Source organism: Salvelinus namaycush, chromosome 2 (genome assembly GCF_016432855.1).
Source record: "Salvelinus namaycush isolate Seneca chromosome 2, SaNama_1.0, whole genome shotgun sequence".
Lineage (NCBI taxonomy): Eukaryota > Metazoa > Chordata > Actinopteri > Salmoniformes > Salmonidae > Salvelinus > Salvelinus namaycush.
Genome location: NC_052308.1, coordinates 41,271,627 through 41,290,331, shown reverse-complemented (window position 1 = coordinate 41,290,331; position 18,705 = coordinate 41,271,627).

The following is an 18,705-nucleotide window of genomic DNA, read 5'->3' as shown; positions in this document are numbered from 1 at the left end:
GAAGTAACAAAAGTGTATTACTAGAACAGGGGCAGGCAAAATGACAGGCCAAGTGCAGGCAGAGTTCAGTAATCCAGATCAGAGTCCAAAAGTAACAGAACGGCAGGCAGTTTCGGGGTCAGAGCAGGCAGAGGTCAATAATCCAGGGTGGGATGACAAGGTACAGAATGGCAGGCAGGCAGAAATTGTCAAAACTGGGAAAACTAGAAAACAGGAACTAGAAAAAGACAGGAGCAAGGGGAAAACACTGGTAGGCTTGACAAACAAAATGAACTGGCAACAGACAAACAGAGAACACAGGTATAAATACACTGAGGTAATAGGGAAGATAGGTGACACCTGGAGGGGGTGGAGACAAGATCAGTGTGTGACAGCACCCTCCCCTCTAGAGGTGCCACCAGGCGTCCTACCTGGGTGAATACCTGGTTGACCGGGGAGCTGGCATTGGAAATCAGCGATGAGGCCTGTGTCCAGGATGTCCCTAGCCGGGACCCAGCACCTCTCCTCCAGGACATAACCCTCCCAGTCAACCACGTACTGGAATTCCCTTTCCCGAGGTTGAACCTTCAGGAGACGCCTCACCGTGCCTCACCGTGTTGGCCATCGATGAGATGGGGGAGAGGGGTGGGCCTGGACACAGGAGACAAAGGGCTGTGAGAAATGGGTTTGATCTTAGACCCATGAAAAGTGGGATGTATACGGAGAGTACGGGGCAACAGAAGACGAACAGCAGAGGGGCTTATGATCTTGGAGATGGGGAAAGGGAAGATAAACCGTGGGGAAAGTTTGTGGGACTCCACCCAGAGGGGCAGATCTCGGATGGACAGCCATACCCTCTGCCCGAGATGATACCGGGGAGCCGGGGTCCGGTGGCGGTCACCTTGTCATCGATACTTGGAGGTGGACTTGAGAAGAGCTGACCGGGCACTCTTCCAGGTATGACGACAGCGGCGGACAAACATCTGGACCAAGGGTATGCCGACCTCGTCCTCTTTCTCAGGGAAGAGCGGGGGCTGATAACCCAGGGAACACTCAAAGGGCAAGAGACCCGTGGCAGAGCAAGGAAGGGTGTTGCGGGTGTATTCGACCCACAATAGTTGATGGCTCTAAGTGGTGGGGTTGGCTGAGACTAGGCAGTGAAAAGCTGTCTCCAGGTCTTGGTTGGCTCGCTCCGACTGGCGGTTGTACTGGGGGTGGAACCCAGAGGACAGGCTGGTCGACGACCGAAAGAGTGTGCAGAATGCCTTCCAGAACCGGGACGAGAACTAAGGACCCCGGTCGGAGACCATGTCCACTGGGAGTCCATGGATCCGGAAAAATGCTGCACCATGAGCTGGGCCGGTCCACTACTGTCAGGATGGCGGTGTTGCCATCAGACGGGGGGAGACCCGTGACAAAGTCCAGGGATATGTGAGACCAGGGACAGCGAGGAACATGCAGAGGGTGAAGGTCACCAGCCGGAGATTGCCGGCGAGTTTTGTTCTGCGCACAGATCGTGCATGCGCCGACAAACGCGAAGACATCAGGAACCATGGTAGGCCACTAAAAGCATTGCCGCACGAAGATCAGGGTCCGACGAAAGCCCGGGTGGCAGGCAAGCTTGGTAGACTGGGCCCACTCCAGGACCAAGGAGCGGACAGCGTCAGGAACAAATATCCAGTTATCTGTGACCCCCCTGGTGTTCGGCTGGGAACGCTGCACCTCACAAACCTGCTTCCCTATCCCCCAGCTGAGTCCTGTTGCCAGGCACGAGGTGGGAAGGATGGTCTTGGGTTCCAGGGGTGTAGATGCGGGGCTATAGCGGCGTGACAGTGCATCTGGCTTGACATTCTTGGATCCCGGTTGGTATGAGCAGGAGAAGTTGAACAGGGTGAAAAGCAGGGCTCACCTAGCCTGCCTGGAATTGAGGCACTTGGCTGTGCGGAGATATTCCAGGTTTTTGTGGTCATTCCACACAATGAACGGATGTTCCGCCCCCTCCAGCCAGTGCCTCACTATTTCTCAACTAGCAGCTTCATTAATGCAGGAAGTGGGTCCTCAGATGATCAAATGCTATGCTTTTGCCGTAAAAGCGGTTCGATTACCAAGATTCTAAGCTAAAGAATGGTGCATAACACTTGTAATTTTATGAATGTTTAATGTTACTACTTTTGTTTTTTTAATTCCGCGCTCCGCAATTTCACTGGATGTTGTCGAGGTGGGACGCTAGCATCCCAATGATCCGAAAGAAGTTAAATTGTACCTGCAAAACACCAGTCTCAACGTCAACAGTGAAGAGTCGACTCTGGGATGCTGGCCTTCTAGGCAAAGTTGCAAAGTAAAAGCCATATCTTGGACTGGCCAATAAAAATAAAAGATTAAGATGGGCAAAAGAACACAGACACTGGACAGAGGAATTCTGCCTAGAAGGCCAGCATCCCGGAGTTGCCTCTTCACTGTTGACGTTGAGACTGGTGTTTTGCGGGTACTATTTAACTTCTTATCCGGTGAAATTGCAGAGCGCGAATTTCAAATTACAGAAATATAAATTTTTTACATTCATGAAATACAAGTATTATACATCAAAATAAAGCTTAACTTCTTGTTAATCCAGCTGCTGTGTCAGATTTCAAAATGGCTTTACGGCGAAAGCACACCATATCTGAGGACAGCGCCCCGCATACAAAAACATGAAAAACATTTTTCATCCAGGCAGGTGCAACACGAAAGTCAGAAATAGCAATATAATAAATGCCTTACCTTTGAAGATCTTCTTCTGTTGGCACTCCAAAAGGTCCCAGTTACATCACAAATGGTCCCTTTGTTCGATAAACTCAGTTTAGCTGGCGCGCTTCATTCAATAATCCACCGGTTTCCCTCCTTCAAAATGCATGCAAAATGAATCGCAAACGTTACCAATAATCTTATCCAAACAAGTCAAACAACATTTATAATCAAACCTCAGGTACCCTAATACGTAAATAAACAACAAAATTTAAGATGGAGAATAGTATGTTCATTACCGGAGATAAATAACAAAGAAGGCACTTTCACCCAAGCGCATGGAAACACTACAGCCAAAATGGGACCGACTGAGAAAAACTACAACTTCTAGCTCATTTTTCCAAAAAACAGCCTAAAACACTTTCTAAAGACTGTGTTGACATCTAGGAACTGCAATCTGGGAGGACTTCGCCTCATAATAAACATGAAAGCCATTGGAAACAGTGGAAGGCAGAATTTGTTTTTGGGGGGGGTGGTTTGTCCTCGAGGTTTCGCCTGCTATATCAGTTCTGTTATACTCACAGACATCATTTTAACAGTTTTAGAAACTTTAGAGTGTTTTCCTGTCAAAATCATATACTAGCTTCTGGGCCTGAGTAACAGGCAGTTTACTTTGGGCACGCTTTTCATCCGGACGTGAAAATACTGCCCTCTACCCAAGAGAGGTTAATGAAGCTGCCAGTTGAGGACTTGTGGGGCAAACTAGACACTCTAATGTACTTGTCCTCTTGCTCAGTTGTGTACCGGGGCCTCCCACTCCTCTTTCTATTCTGGTTAGAGCCAGTTTGCTCTGTTCTGTGAAGGGAGTAGTACACAGCATTGTACGACATCTTCAGTTTCTTGGCAATTTCTTGCATGGAATAGACATAATTTCTCAGAACAAGAATAGACAGATGAATTTCAGAAGAAAGTTATTTGTTTCTGGCCATTTTGAGCCTATAATCAAACCCACAAATGCTGATGCTCCAGATACTCAACTAGTCTAAATAAGGAAGATGTATTGCTTCTTTAATCAGGTTAACAGTTTTCAGCTGTGCAAACATAATTGCAAAAGGGTTTTCTAATGATCAGTTAGCCTTTTAAAATGATAAACTTGGATTAGCTAACACATTGTGCCATTGGAACACAGGAGTGATGGTTGCTGATAATGGGCCTCTGTACACCTATGTAGATATTCCATAAAAAATATATCGTTTCCAGCTACAATTCCAGCTACAATTGTCATTTACAACATTAATTGATTTCTGATCAATTTGATGTTATGTTAATGGACAAAAAGGTTGTTTTTCTTTCAAAAACAAGTACATTTCTAAGTGACCCCAAACTTTTGAACGGTAGTGTAGGTCTCCATAGCCTTGCTCTCCAGACCCGACAGAGAGTGCAGTCCTCCCCAGGGCGGAGTGGTGCCTGGGAGAAGGTCGATACTGCAGTCATAGGGTTGGTGCGACGGAAGCCCTGGCCTTACTGAACACCTCCCAGAGGTCCTGGTACTCCGCAGGAATGGCGGAGAGGTTTGTGGTAACTTCCAAGCTCCCTGGGAGACGACCCAGGACAGGCTGCGCTGACTTCAGGCAATGAGCGTGGCAGAACGGGCTCCAGCCCATGGTGGCACCAGCAGATCAATCAATAAGGGGATTGACTTAATAAGCAGGAATTGGATCATCACGCTGTGGTTCCCTGACACACGTAGGTTTATGGGGGTGGTATTATTGGTGACCTGGCCTATAGAGCACCCTTCCAGTACTCTAACGTCCATGGGAATGGAGAGGGGCTGATTGGGGATGCCCAGCTCGGATGCCAGGGAAGCATCCATAAAGCTCTCATCGGCCCCAGAGAGATTTCAACTTGTTTTCCCAGAGCAAGATGTAACTCTGTATTGTTGTTTGGGTTGCACTGCTTTGCTTTATCTTGGCCAGGTCGCAGCTGTAAATGAGAACTTGTTCTCAACTAGCCTACCTGGTTAAATAAAGGTTAAATAAAAATTACAAAATTAAATTAAATGTTGTAGTCAGGCAACATACATATGAGATGTGAATAGGCAACATTTCATTCCGAAGTAGGAGTGTATTCTCTCTTGTTCCAGCTCAAATATTGGCCCCCATTGATTTCAAGAAAATGCACTCCGTGATCAGTATCCCATACTTTGATTTGGACTCATAATCTGACCCTCCCGTGCTCGTTGCACGGTAGTATGCATTTTGAGAAACACCCAATGTCTTTACTGATGGTGAGCATGTAAACCACCTCACATGTAAACATTCCATTAATATGGCAGTATTCTTTTGTGCATCTAAACTAAGTAAATATGACATTCCTTTTTTGTGTTAATCTGAGAGACCACTCAGACAAGGGGCTGTAAATGTTTATTTAATGTTAATTACTTTCACAAAATAAAGCATGCACAGAATAAAACAAATTGTCTTTAAAAGAGAATTACATTGCTATTTTCCACAGATGTAGAACACTTTGGCAAACACACACGAGGACAAAATGAGGTGGAACAATAGTGGTACAGTTTAGCTCTAACTGAACCAAACTACCTAATAATCCCCTCCATATTGCCTAACCTAACTCTCACGCTCACATGCACATGCACACATAATCAAACATGTTTTTTCTTGTTTACTGAGTATATTGTGTACAACTATAATTAATATACTTTAACTAATTGAACAAACTTTTTTACTTATATTTGTGGTGTGATTTTCATATTGGCCCTTTCGGGCTTCCAACCTCACCTTCACACTATTTTTACCATCTCATTATCTGTACTGTTTAGTCTTATACTTATTTTCTTTCACTTATTCCGTCACCTCCCTATTTACAAATTAAGCACTGTCCATAAGTGACACATTGAAACAAGTATTACAAATATAACTCTTGCTGTTGCAGTCTTTTTGGAACATTTCATGTTATGTTAAGAGAATTTTCTTCAGACACAAATGCAAGTGCAGTATAGTCGTGCAGTATCCCGACCAACATTTTTCAGATGTTAATATGGTTAGTGTACTTTCCCCTGCAGTTCACTATTTTTTTAAAGGAATTTGTACATCCCACTCCTTCAAATAGTTTTTGTGTTATTTAGAAAGAGAAATCTCTATGACCCTATGACCTCCTCCCTACTGAGGGAGTGAGAAAAGTGGGTGCTGGAAAGCTGAGAAGTATCCGAACTGCGAAAACACTGGAACATTTCCCAATCAGTACATTCTTCGATGAATCCCCGCTCCCTCCTCCTGTGCAATCCATGAGATCTAAGCTCTTTCCCAAAGTAAGAATGTATTTCTGGTTGAAGATGTGTCATGGAGACTTTGACCACTGACATACTCTCTGATTCTACTGACTAAGTGGTCAGTAGCTCCATGCTGTGTGGCCTGGGTGCATATTTGTCAGTCTAACTTCTTTCCACCATTCCTTTTTTTCCCCTTTCCATTACCCATCCTTCCTACCCTATTTTCCTTGGAGTACTAACACAGAAAAATGGGAAGAGTCCCAGAACATTACTCAATATTCCCATTAAGTTCTAGTTAGGGTTTTATCTAACATTAGGATGATAACATCCCAAAAATATGTAAATAAAATACAATTTGTTCAGAATTTTTCAACCACTCAATTTCTCATTAGGTTTCCAGGTAATGTAATAATACAATGTACCAGTCATGTTTTTAGAGCATACTGCCAGAACAAAATGTAATAGCAATATAAATGGTTCTCAGAAATCATTTTGGGATCGTTCTACTAATGTTGATGGAGATGTAATTAAAATCACCCATGACAACACAGGGAAAATTCCCACAATGCTCTCCTGAAGTTATATTGGGACGTCATGACATGATTATTCCATTAAAGTTCCCTAAACATTCTTCAGAGATCATGTCTGGATTCAATTAAACTGGTTCTGAGAAAACATTACTGGAACGTTCCACTAACATGAATGGAGATGTCATCCGAGACAGCTACCCAGGTACAGGATCTTATCTTGATCAATTTCTCATAGCAGGAAAATAATCCTACAGCAATATGAAATGTGAATTTCTATGTGGATTATAATTCATGGCCATTTTGTATGTGTTGATACATTTTTATTAGGGAAAATCAAGTCAGAAATGTTAAAGTGGAAATGATGAACTTTAGAAGCATTTTTAAACCTGAATAGAATACACATTTTAATTTCCTGCGATGTAGGAACATTTCTCCTGCAACAGGGTGGTCAAATGAAGATCCTGTATAGGCCTAACAACCAATGATGTGTATTGATAAAAACAAACAGCCCAGCAAACCGGGAACATTCCCAGAACATGATCTAACATTCCCATTGAGTTATAGTTATGGTTTGAGTGTCACGCCCTGGCCTTAGTATTCTTTGTTTTCTTTATGTTTTTTAGTTAGGTCAGGGTGTGACATGGGGAAGGTATGTGTTTTGTATGTCTAGGGGTGTTGTATGTGTATGGGGCAGAGTTAGAGTAGTGTTGTCTAGTTATGTCTATGGCTGCCTAGATTGGTTCTCAATCAGAGACAGCTGTCATTCATTGTCTCTGATTGGGAGCCATATTTAAGGCAGTCATAGGCAGTAGGCTTTTGTGGGGTGTTGTCTATGTTGAACGTTTGTTGCTTGTCTGTGCACTTACGTTATTTAGCTTCACGGTCGTTTGTTAGTTTGTGTATAGTGTTCGTTTTCGTGTTTTTCTCTCTTCCAAAATAAAGAGATGTAGTTTGCACACGCTGCGCCTTGGTCCTCTCTCTCTCACGAAGACGATCGTGACATTGAGCTAACAATAGGATGATAACGTCCCACAAATGTTTTTTTTAATGACCACATTTTTTGTATGTAATAACACAATTTTCCATTAATGTTTTTAGAACATACTGCCGCAACAAAATGTGGGACCAATGGAAGTGGTTCTGAGGAAACATGACAGCAACATTCTGTTGATGTCGATGGATATGTGGTTTTAAACACCCATGACAACAAGCAGGGAATATTCCTACAATGGTCACGAAGTTATAGTGTGACATTATGACATGATGGTTTCAATAAGATTCCCTGAATATACTTCAGCAAAAAAATGTTGGAGCAATAGAAGTTCTTCAAAAATATTCTGCTAATGTTCATGGAGATATTAATACTAACAACTATAAGATCAAATGTACTGTAACGTAATTATGTGAAGTTGTCAATCTTCTTGCATCGTTAAATTTTATTAGGGTATTGTCCAAACATACAGGTAACTGCCAAAATAAAAGAAACCCCAACATAAAATGTTTTAATAGGGCGTTGGGCCACCACGAGCCAGAACAGCGTCAATGCACATCAATATAGATAGAACAAGTGTCTGGAACGTTATTGAAGGGATGCGACACCATTCTTCCACAAGAAATTCCATCATTTGGTGTTTTGTTGATGGTGATGTAAAACTCTGTCTCGGGCGCCACTCCAGAATCTCCCACATGTGTTCAGTTGGTAACTGAAATGGCCATGGCAAATGGTTTACATCGTTTTCATGCTCATCAAACCATTCAGTGACCATTCATGCCCTGTGGATGGGGGCATTGTCATCCTATGGGGGCATAGCCATGACAGCCCAAATAAATAGCCCAATCCTTAAATTATGATCCAAACTATGGCGATATGTCAATACATATAGCCATGATAGCCAAAATAATGGCTTGCCCGGCATTTTTCTACATGACCATAAGCATGACGGGATGCTAATTTCTTAACCCTTGTGTGGTGTTCGGGTCTGTGGGACCCATTTTCAATGTTTACTAAAGGAAAAATTGTACAACCTGAGACTCATTGGCCTTGGCTCATTTTCTGTGAAGAACATGTAGAATAATACATTTTCATTGAGTGCACACTGTGCTCCCCCGTACACATGTATATGTTGTTTTGGTCCAGTTTCCCCAAGTGTGGGAAAGTGTTTGCGTAGGTGAAAACAAGTAAAAATGAAACCTAAATGTGTGCTGTGTGCCTTCACTCTGTCTTCCTCATCCCTGGGACTGCTGTTTCAACATAGTACCAATAACCTGTCTGTCTCCCTGCCTGTCTGCCTGTCTCCCACTTTTCTCACACTCCTTACCCTTTGTAATGTGTGAAACTGCACAATATAGTGCCAGCACATTTTCAATGTTATCACAATACACTATTTCGATACATTGTAAAACAATCTTATTTTCCCACACACCAATCCACCAATCCAGGTGCAAATTGGGGTAGAGACACAACAAATAAATAGTTTTGCATGGGTGGCTCCTTACCACAAATCAATCAGTATGGCATAAACAATCTTTGCTCATAGGGCCTATTTTTGCAGAGAGAAGCTAGTGTGGAAGGAGAGTCTTCCACTTTGGAAGATGATGAATATTCTGAATATGAGGATCATGTCTCTGTTCATTCAGAGTCTGACAGTGAGTTGGAAGAAGAGGGTGAGATTGATCCTCAACCAGCACCAGCCCGTCAGCAACCAGCTCATCAGCAGCCTGAAATGTAATAGTCTTCTTGCCCAAGGAATTACCCACCACGTATGGCAGCCAATGTGATAAGGATGCAACCAGGGCCGACGCAGATGGTGGTTACTCATGTGCAAGACATAAAGTCTTATTTTGAACTGTTCATCCCAGACACCATCCAGAATTTTTTGGGGGACTGGACTAATTTGGAGGGAAGGCGTGTTTTTGGAGAGAGATGGAAGGAGATGGAGCAAACTCATTTAAATGCATACTTTGGGATTCTTATCCTTGCTGGTGTGTTCCGATCCAATAGGGAATCCATAGAATCCCTGTGGGATGCAGAAATTGGCAGAGAACTTTTCAGTGCAACAATGTCTCTGGAAAACGACCACATTATTTCCAGGATTATCCGCTTCGTTAACCGAGACCCCAGACCAGCTCGGCGGCAGAGAGACAAGCTAGCTGCAATCAGGTCAGTGTGGGACAAGTCTGTGGACCAGCTTCTCTGTTTTACAACCCTGGGCCCAATGTTACTGTTGATGAGCAGCTTATGCCATTTAGGGGTCGCTGCCCCTTCAGGCAGTACATACCGTCTAAACCCGCAAAATATGGAATCAAGATCTGGGCTGCCTGTGATGCTGCTTCATCACATGTGTGGAACTTGCAAGTGTATATGGTGAAGCCAGATGGAGGAGTCCCTTCTCCATCCTTTTCTATTATGTTATTGACTGTACGTTGGTTTATTTCACGTGTAACTCTGTGTTGTTGTTTGTGTTGCACTGCTTTGCTTTATCTTGGCCAGGTCGCCGTTTTAAATGAGAACTTGTTCTCAACTGGCCTATCTGGTTAAATAAAGGTTAAATAAAAAAAATATATAAAAAAATAACCAAAGGATGTGGGTTGTCTTGGACATGACACAGGGACTCCGTGTCCACAACATCACATGCGATAACTTTTTTACCTCGCACAAGCTGGGAGAGGAGGTCCTCAAGAAGAAGCTGACGATGGTAGGAACAGTGCGAAAAAACAAGCCAGAGCTCCCACCTCAGCTGTTCAATACATGGAACAGACCTATCAATTCCTCTAAGTTTGTGTTCATGGCTGACACGTCCCTAGTGTCCTACGTGCCAAAGAAAGGCAAAAATGTGGTACTCATGAGTACGCTTCATAGGAATGGTAGAATCTGTGGCCAGGAACATGAAAAAAGAGAAATCATAATGGATTACAATGCCACAAAAGAAGGATTGGACAATTTAGACAAGCTGGTGACTGGCTACAGCTGCAAAATAAGAACCCTACGCTGGCAACTTGTGATATTCTTCAACATCTCTGCGTACAACACGTTTGTAATCTGGATGTCGTTGAACCCAGATTGGAACAGAGGGAAGCTCCAGAGGAGACAGATCTTTCTCGAGGAGCTGGGCAAGGCATTGGTAAGACCTCAAATCCACGAGGCAACATATCCCAAGGACCCCAGTTTCTGCAGCCATCGTGAGGAGGATTCAGGAGGAGGATGTTGGTGCCCCATCCGCCCGACAAACAGAACCAACATCTCCAATATCGGAAGTAATTAAAGATACGTTCCCTTAAGCATTTAGTTGTTTTCAGGGATTTTCTGAATAAACATATATCTACAATATGATAAGAGTGAAATGTTAAAAAAAAAAAAGTTAAAGGCACAATATGCAGACATAGCATTGCCATTGCCTGGTTGCTGAAATTCTACAATGTCCGCCTCATTTCAGTTTATGTGACAAAACACATCATTGTACCATCTAAACCGCTAGCAAATATATTTTGAATAACAAAATATTATATACTTTTTAGCTGTTTGATGCTGATGTAAAATTACTCAAAAACTGAAACTTTAGGATGGGAAACATAGAAATACATGGAACGGCTCTACCCCTTATCAGACTTGCTTTCAATGAGAATTAAAGATCTATAGCTACGTTTCTATATTAATTTGGTTGGATCGCCTACAATACTATATATTGTTTCTTTAAGATAACACTCAATTTTCTCTCTGGGGGGGGTCTGACCATTTTGGTGGTAATTGAAGTGAGCTCACCGGCAGCTCACAGGGGATAAAAAAAAAATATATATAAATATAGGACAAAACACACATCACGACAAGGGAGACATCGCAACACACATCACGACAAGGGAGACACCGCAACACAAAATAAAGAGAAACATAAGACAACAGCATACAATGGCAGCAACACATGACAACACAGCATGGTAGCAACACAACACAACATGACAACAACATGGTAGCAACACAACATGGCAGCAGCACACCATGGTAGCAGCGCAAAACATGGTACAAACATTATTGGGCACAGACAAGAGCACAAAGGGCAAGAACAATACATCATGCGAAGCAGCCACAATTGTCAGTAAGAGTGTCTATGATTGAGTCTTTGAACGAAGGGATGGAGATAAAACTGTCCAGTTTGAGTGTTTGTTGCAGCTCGTCCAGTCGCTAGCTGTAGCGAACTGAAAAGAGGAGCGACACAGGGATATGTGTGCTTTGGGGACCTTTAACAGAATGTGACTGGCAGAACGGGTGTTGTACAGTGCCTTGCAAAATAATGGTGTTTTTCCTATTTTGTTGCATTGCAACAAATTAGTTAAATAAAGTCCACCTGTGTGCAATCTAAGTGTCACATGATCTCAGTATATACACACCTGTTCTGAAAGTCCCCAGATTCTGCAACACCACTAAGCAAAGGGCACCACCAAGCAAGCAACACCATAAAGACCAAGGAGCTCTCCAAACAGGCCATGGACAATGTTCTGGAGAAGTACAGATCAGGGTTCAGTTATAAAAACATATCAGAAACATCCCACGGTGCACCATTAAATCCATAATTTAAAAATGGAAAGAGTATGGCATCAACAACAAACCTGCCAAGAGAAGGCCGCCCACCAAATCTCACAGATCAGACAATGAGGGCATTAATCAGAGAGGCATTAAAGAGACCAAAGATAACCCTGAAGGAGCTGCAAAGCTCCACAGTGGAGATTGCAGTATCCGTCCATAGGACCACTTTAAGCCGTACACTCCACAGAGCGGGGCTTTACGGAAGAGTGGGCAGAAAAAAGCCATTGCTTAAAGAACAAAATAAGCAAGCATGTTTGGTGTTTGCCAAAAGGCATGTGGGAGACTCCCCAAACATATGGAAGAGGTACTCTGGTCAGATGAGACTAAAATATAGCTTTTTGGCCATCAAGGAAAATGCTATGTCTGGCGCAAACCCAACACCTCTCATCACCCCGAGAACACCATCCCCACAGTAAAGCATGTTGGTGGCAGCATCATGCTGTGGGGATGTTTTTCATCAGCAGGGACTGGGAAACTGGTCAGAATTGAAGGAATGATGGATGGCTCTAAATACAGGGAAATTCTTGAGGGAAACCTGTTTCAGTCTTCCAGAGATTTGAGACTGGGACGGAGGTTCACCTTCCAGCAGGATAATAACCCTAAGCATGCTGCTAAAGCAACACTCCAGTGGTTTAAGGGGAAACATTTAAATGTCTTGGAATGGCCTAGTCAAAGCCCAGACCTCAATCCAATTGAGAATATGTGGTATGATTTAAAGATTTCTGTACACCAGTGGAACCAATCCAACTTGAAGGAGCTGGAGCAGTTTTGCCTTGAAGAATGGGCAACAATCCCAGTGGCTAGATGTGCCAAGCTTATAGAGACATACCCCAAGAGACTTGCCGATGTAATTGCTGAAAAAGGTGGATCTACAAAATATTGACTTTGGGGGGGGGGGGGGGGGGGGGGATACTTATGCACTCTCAAGTTTTCAGTTTTTTTTGTCTTATTTCTTGTTTGTTTCACAATAAAAAATATTTTGCATCTTCAAAGTGGTAGGCATGTTGTGTAATTCAAATGATACAAAGCCCCCCAAAATCTTTTTTAAGATTCCCGAGCCACTCGAGAGCACACTTACCTGCCGATCTAAAGATTACGTCTCCGTAATATAGCATGGGTAGGATGATCATCTGAATCAGGATTAGTCTGGCAGCTGGGGTGAAAGAGGAGCAATTACGATAGAGGAAACCAAGTCTGGATTTAACCTTAGCTTTGATATGTGCTGAGAGAAGAACAGTGTATTGTCTAGCCATACTCCCTTTGAGAGAGGTAGTTAGCAAACCAGGCCAAAGACCCCCCAGAGACACCAATACTCCTTAGCCAGCCCACAAGAACGGAATGGTCTACCCTATCAAAAGCTTTGGCCAAGTCAATAAAAATAGCAGTACAACATAGCTTAGAATCAAGGGCAAAGGTGACATCATTGAGGACCTTTAAGGTTGCAATGACACATCCATAACCTGAGGGGAAACCAGATTGCATATCAGAGAGAATACTATAGACATCAATAAAGCCAGTCAGTTGATTATTGACAATAACAGAAATTGGCCAATAACAGTTAAGATCAGCTCAATCTCCCCCTTTAAATAAAGGACACACTGTGGCTGCCTTCCAAGCAATGGGAAACTCTCCAGAGAAGAAAGAGGTTAAAAAGGTCAGGGATAGGCTTGGCGATGATAGGGGCAGCAACTTTAAAGAAGAAAGGTTCTAAACCATCTGACCCAGATGGTTGTTTGGGGTCAAGTTAAAGGAGCTCCTTTAGCACCTCGAACTCAGTGACCGCCTGCAGCAGGAAACTTTGTAGCGGGGCAGGGGAAAAAGAGGGAGGAGTATCAGGGCTAGTCACATTTGAAGGGTTGGGAGATGAGGAAATGTTGGACGGTCAAGGAGGCATGGCTGAGTCAAAAAGGAATCCTGACTTAATGAAGTGGTGATTAAAGAGCTCAGACATGTGCTCTTTGTCAGTAAAAACCACATCAACATTAACTTCTTGGGGTTAGACCCAAAGAAAGAGAACTGCTCCTTAAAAAAGTAACTAACTTTGGCCTTCCGTATAGCCTGAGTGCACTTATTTCTCATTTGCCTGAATGGGAGCCAGTCAGCCTGAGTATGCATGTGCCGAGTCTTTTGCAAAATTGAATTCTTGAGGTGGAGTAACTCCGCAAGATCACTTTCGAACCAGGGCCTGAACCTGTTCTTAGTTCTTATTTCTTTATGGGGGCGTGTTTGTTAACAATACCACTGAAAATATCAAAAAGTAAGTACCAATCATCTTCGACAGAGGGGATCAAGCAGATTCTATAGCAATTTACAGAGGCCAGGCCATGAAGGAAGGCTTGCTCATTACACTTTTTTAGCAAGCGTCTATGACAAATCAGGACAGGTCGTTTCACTGAGCAGCCATTACGAACACAGGCTGTAAAACAGTGATCACTAATGTCATTACAGAAAACACCAGACTGATACCTATCAGGATTATGCGTGAGGATAACATCAAGGAGAGTAGCATTTTCTGTGTGTTTGGAGTCATACCCTGAGAAAGATTTAGGTAGTCCCATTGCTTTAGAACTTGGTCAGGTGGTTTAAACATGTCCCAGTTTAGGTCACCTAGCAGGACAAATTCATACTTAATGTAAGGGGCCAGGAGAGAGCTTAGGGCAGTTAGGGTACAGGCCCGTGCTGATGGAGGACGATAACACCCAGCAACAGTCAACAAAGTGCTGTTTGAACGTTTAATGCTTAAAACCAGCACATCAAATTGTTTGCGGACAGACAAAAGATAAAGGTAAAGATTGCCACTCTACCACCTTTGGAAGATCTATCTTGCCGAAAAAGGTTATAACCAGAAAGTTTAACATCAGTGTTCAAAACACTCTTCCTTAACCACATCTCAGTAATGACCAACACATCTGGATTGGAGCTGTGAACCCACACTTTCAATTGATCCAAGCTTCTAGTGTTAACGTGCAAAAAACCCAGGCTGTTACGAGAGCAGAAATCAGTGAAGCAGATATCAGAGCACAAGTCAGAATTGGGGCTAGCAACAGTAGATGGGCCAGGGTATACATGCACATTTCCAGATATCATCAACACTAATACAGTCAGGGCACAGCAGAGGACAGGGAGAGCTCTGCAGTGTTGATTTATGACATTTGATTGTATATTAGATAGCAACAAGATCATATTGTACAGCAATTTCGTCAGATAACATGAATACAAAGCCGGCGAGAGGTGGTTAGAATAGGATGGGAGGCCAAGAGTCCGTGTAACCAACAGAGAATAAGACTCCTGAGTGTGGGAACATAGTCTGTCCCACGGTTGGGTAAACAAACAACAAATGTTCATAGGCAACAAAGCATACAGGAGTCATGAGGCAAATAGCATAAAGCACAAGAAAAAAATATGACTTGGGGCTAGCCATTGTATGTTCAGTCACTCGCCCCAACAGTGCGTGTGCTGAAGGCAAGCGAAAGCTCGGGAGAGAGGGGGAGTGTGTCGTGGGTATCTGTACCAGAAAGGGGGAGACAGGCCAGGGCAGACGGTGAACAGATCGCCAGGTGGAATCCAAGCAGCAGTGCAGCAGGCAACGGGAGTAGGTGTCATACCCACTTGGGAGAATCTTTTTTCTGGGGGCAGATTCCTTGTAGAAAATGACAGGGGATGGTCTCTGAAAAGCGGGAGAGAGCTTCAATTTGGGTGGGGTAGGCTGTGAGACTGTGAGACTCTCCTGCCATTGTTGGGCTCGAAAGCTTTGACACCTCTCACTTCACACCTCAGTGCTAATTGAAGTTGTATCTGTTCTGTCCTAGCAAGCTTGGTAGCCTTAACTTAGCGTTCAATTCTTATAAAGTAAAATATATCACTGGAATGTATTTTTCTTTTTGGCTTTCAAAATAGCTTCAGACTAAATATTACTCACTCAGTTCCAGGTTGGATGGTGTTTTCAGGTTTCTGCCATTTGTTTGGCAGAGCAGTAGCAGTATAGCTTGTGAATAGGAGTCTTTGGTAGTAGGAATCCTTCCAGGTAATTTTGTCCAAAAGCAGGTTGTAGGTTTGGAGTTTTGATTTGAAGTGAATGTTATGTTGTGGAGGACAGTGTCCTTGCCAAAAAATCTAATTTTATCAAACTGTAAATCTATCTTTTTTTTTTAAACATGCAGAAAAATACAGAGGCTCATATACAGCTGTGTGCCTCTCTCTCTCCCCCCTAGTGCATAAACTGAGGTTAACATATTATACATACAGTGCATTTGGAAGTATTCAGACCCCTTGACTTTTTTCACATTCTGTTACGTTACAGACTTATTCTAAAATGGATTAAATTGTTTATTTCCCCCTAATCAATCTACACATAATATCCCATAATGACAAAACAAAAACGGATTTTTAGACATTTTTGAAATATAACATTTATATAAGTATTCAGACCTTTTACTCAGCACTTTGTTGAAGCACCTTTGGCAGCGATTACAGCCTCAAGTCTTCTTGGGTATGACGCTACAAGCTTGGCTCACCTGTATTGGGGGAGTTTCTCCCATTCTTCTCTGCAGATCATCTCAAGCTCTGTTAGGCTGGATGGGGAGAGTCGCTGCACAGCTATTTTCAGGTCTCTCCAGAGATGTTCGATCGGGTTCAAGTCCGAGCTCTGGCTGGGCCACTCAAGGACATTCAGAGACTTGTCCCGAAGACACTCCTAAGTTGTCTTGGCTGTGGGCTTAGGGTTGTTGTCCTGTTGGAAGGTGAACCTTCATCCCAGTCTGGGGTCCTGAAAGCTCTGGAGCAGGTTTTCATCAAGCATCTCTTTGTACTTTGCTCCGTTCATCTTTCCCTCGATCCTCACTAGTCTCCCAGTTCCTGCCGTGAGAAAAACATCCCAACAGCATGATGCTGCCACCACCATGCTTCACCGTGGGCCTGGTGTCAGGTTTCCTGCAGACAGCACGCTTGGCATTCAGTCCAAAGAGTTCAATCTTTGTTTCATCAGACCAGGGAATCTTGTTTCTTATGTTCTGAGAATCTTTAGGTGCCGTTTGGCAAACTCCAAGAGGGCTGTCATGTGCCTTTTATTGAGGAGTGTCTTCCGTCTGTCCACTCTACCATAAAGGCCTGATTGGTGGAGTGCTGCAGAGATGTTTGTCCTTCTGGAAGATTATCCCATCTCCACAGAAGAACTCTGGAGCTCTATCAGAGTGACCATTGGGTTCTTGGTCACATCCCTGACGAAGACCCTTCTCCCCCGATTGATCAGTTTGGCCGGGCAGCCAGCTCTAGGAAGATTCGTGGTGGTTCCAAACTTCTTCCATCTAAGAATGATGGATGCCACAGTGTTCCTGGGACCTTCAATGCTGCAGACATTTTTTGGGACCCTTCCCTAGATCTGTGCCTCGACACAATCCTTTGCCGGAGCTCTACAGACAATTCCTTCGACTTCATGGCCTGGTTTTTGATCTGACATGCACTGTCAACTGTGGGATCTTATATAGACAGGTGTGTGCCTTTCCATATGTCCAATAATTGAATTTACAGCAGGTGGACTCCAAACAATTTGTAGAAACATCTCAAGGATTGTTAATGGAAACAGGATGCACCTGAGCTCAATTCCAAGTCTCATAGCAAAAGGTCTGAATACTTATGTAAATAATGTGTTTCTGTTTTTATCTTTATAAATTTGCAAAAATTCTAAAAACCTGTTTTTGCTTTGTCAATCAACACAATAGTGATGCCATACTGTATGAGTACCTTTTTTAGACAAATTATCAGGTCCCATCATAGCCCAAATAAGGCCATTTCTTTACATCTGATTTATTATGTCATATGCTACAACATGGGTCCGGAATTGGTTAGGTTGGCCAACTACAAGATCAGGGAAAACTCTGCCCCAGCAGCCTCGTCTCATGATTTAGTGGCCATATATTGACATGTTGAAAGTCAATATGTAATGAAAAAGGCATGGAACCATTTGTCTTGTCTAGGACATGTGTATTGATTCATTGGCTGACCCAAAGCCTAGGGCTAGTTTTCATCATTTCTGGTCCTGATTTTTCACCATAGCTGTGGGAAGGGTTAGGTTAAGGGGTGTTCACCCGCGCCTACTCAAAACATCTTCCCGGAGCTATGGTTGAAACACATGACCAGCACTGAAGAATTATCCTTAATAATAAAGCACATGCAACTATCGTTGCATTTGCAGACAAACATTAAAATACAATTCCTGCTATGATGAGTAGGCCTAGGCCTAGATTGGATACCAGTAGCCTAGTCACTACAGGTTAGAAAGTTATTTAACTCACGACTGTTTTCAAAAAAGTCTTATGTACAGAGCGTACTTTTGGGTCAGCCCAAGGGGTCAAAATGGTGTCCTTTTATGAATGCATTTCATGCAACTATACAGTACTTCCGTTTTACAGACTGGTGACATTAGCAGAATATGTTTAAATACCACAAAAAATACCGAAATGACAGGCTACTTTGATACTGACCAAATGAGATCAATCGAAACAACCTTGTCTTGAATGTAACCAATAGCTCCGGTTTACAAAAAGATGGGAGACGAACATATTGTACAATATGACATCAATCAAGACTAATTATATCATTTTGGCAAT